The following is a 2,500-nucleotide window of genomic DNA, read 5'->3' as shown; positions in this document are numbered from 1 at the left end:
TTAACCTAACTCAATTTGTCCCTTAACCTAACTCAATTTGTCCCTTAACCTAACTCAATTTGTCCCTTAACCTAACTCAATTTGTCCCTTAACCTAACTCAATTTGTCCCTTAACCTAACTCAATTTGTCCCTTAACCTAACTCAATTTGTCCCTTAACCTAACTCAATTTGTCCCTTAACCTAACTCAATTTGTCCCTTAACCTAACTCAATTTGTCCCTTAACCTAACTCAATTTGTCCCTTAACCTAACCCACGTTGTCCCTTAACCTAACTCAATTTGTCCCTTAACCTAACTCAATTTGTCCCTTAACCTAACTCAATTTGTCCCTTAACCTAACTCAATTTGTCCCTTAACCTAACTCAATTTGTCCCTTAACCTAACTCAATTTGTCCCTTAACCTAACTCAATTTGTCCCTTAACCTAACTCAATTTGTCCCTTAACCTAACTCAATTTGTCCCTTAACCTAACTCAATTTGTCCCTTAACCTAACCCACGTTGTCCCTTAACCTAACCCACGTTGTCCCTTAACCTAACCCACGTTGTCCCTTAACCTAACCCACGTTGTCCCTTAACCTAACCCACGTTGTCCCTTAACCTAACCCACGTTGTCCCTTAACCTAACCCACGTTGTCCCTTAACCTAACCCACGTTGTCCCTTAACCTAACCCACGTTGTCCCTTAACCTAACCCACGTTGTCCCTTAACCTAACCCACGTTGTCCCTTAACCTAACCCACGTTGTCCCTTAACCTAACCCACGTTGTCCCTTAACCTAACCCACGTTGTCCCTTAACCTAACCCACGTTGTCCCTTAACCTAACCCACGTTGTCCCTTAACCTAACCCACGTTGTCCCTTTGCCTAACATAGTTCACTGCTCGGAATCTCTGGTGTCGTTGTTATCCTCATGTAGATGTCTTGCGAGTGTTGCTTACTTTCCACATATTCCCGCTATCCACTGTCAATTGTACTGCAATAGGACTATATCGCCCCGCCCCCCCCCTCTGCCCCTCTCTTTGTGTCTCCGTCCTCTCAAGCTGGTCGGTCTGGCGTTTGAGTGTTAAATGAGCCTCGCAGCTGTTCAGTTGCGTTCAGATGTCGACGCCCTCAGTGTACGTCGTGGTATGGTCTGTGTCCATTGTCCGCTGATGTCGTACGCGTAACCCACACGCTGTACCGATCATCGGTAGTTACGTACAGAGTGAAGTAGTGTGATACGTGTGACCGTACGCTGGCTGTGCCCAACGGTGTCGAATCTCAATTTCCATATGTTGTGCTCGATGCTACTTGTCTCGTCTCCCAATAACAGCTAGGTTGCACTGTGGTACGCCGTAGGGGCGTGTGGGAGGAACGTACGAACGCATTGTATGTCACCCTGGGTCGCTGGGGGTGGTGGTGCGGTGAGTCAGGTCAGGTCAGCGTGAGCCGTGTGATGTAGTGACGCGTGTATTCCGACTTTGTCGTATTGCCTCACACAAAGTGCTACCCTGGTGGACCGCGTTCCATATCTGGGACATGCCGCAGATGCCGGTTGACAGTGGATCGCGGAAGGGACATCGCATACGTGCGCGGGCCACCTTCCACGTGTTCTCTTCTGCACATGTCGCAGTGTGTATGTGGTCTGATGTAGCGTGTCGTGACACATGACATCCTGGCATGCAAGAATTGTTGAATTCGCAAATGTAGGTGGACATCTACGTTTACTGCCCAAGATACGCAAATGAACTGGAAATCCGTTGTTGAGCGGTTGTTCACGCTGGAGGTGAATCTGTGATGGCGACGATCGGTACAGCTATTAACCGGTTGTTTCAGCGGTACCCGCCACATCCACACACGTGACTAGGCCCATGTGGGTATGAAGCGATACGCGGCGGTGGCTTGGTGGGACTGTTCCCGGCCGGTGAAGGGGGGCCGCCCGGCGTGTTGGCCGCGCGCTGCGTGGGCGCACGCGCAACAGGCGGCTGGTGGGGGGCGCCGAGTGGCAGGAGCGCCAGCCGACGGGCTCGGCAGGCGGCGCAGCTACGCTGCGGCGCACCCTGCACGCGGCGCCTGGCGGCCAAAGTTGGTTCAGCCGAGCCCGGTGCGAAGCGCGGTGGACATCTGCAGTGTGCTGGTCTGATTGAGGACTGTGTGCGTTGAGGATGCGCCGCCGCCTGGCACTCGGCGCCGCGACGCCGTCTGCTGCTCGGTCGCCCCAGCGGTTCTCGCAGGTGGTTTGTATCGCAGTTGTGCGGACGTGTTGGCGCGTGCGCTGTGCTGGGAGAGTTCGCTTCTGCACCCAAGTGGGGCTTTGCCCTTGTGTGGCGCTGGCGTTGGAGCTGCCGGTCACCATAGGTGGCGCGTGTTGTCTCCCGCCGGCAATGCCACGACAGCACGCTCCCGGGCCTCTGTCGGCAGCGGCAAGCTCAGTTGGGAGCAAGGGTGTTCGCACTAAAACCGTCTACTCGCCTAACTCCGGGCGATTGCGCCTCTCTCGAAACCGACCAAGTACCTAGGAC

Source organism: Schistocerca gregaria, unplaced genomic scaffold (genome assembly GCF_023897955.1).
Source record: "Schistocerca gregaria isolate iqSchGreg1 unplaced genomic scaffold, iqSchGreg1.2 ptg000846l, whole genome shotgun sequence".
In the NCBI taxonomy this organism is placed as follows: Eukaryota; Metazoa; Arthropoda; class Insecta; order Orthoptera; family Acrididae; genus Schistocerca; species Schistocerca gregaria.
Note: the sequence above shows the minus strand (reverse complement) of the source record.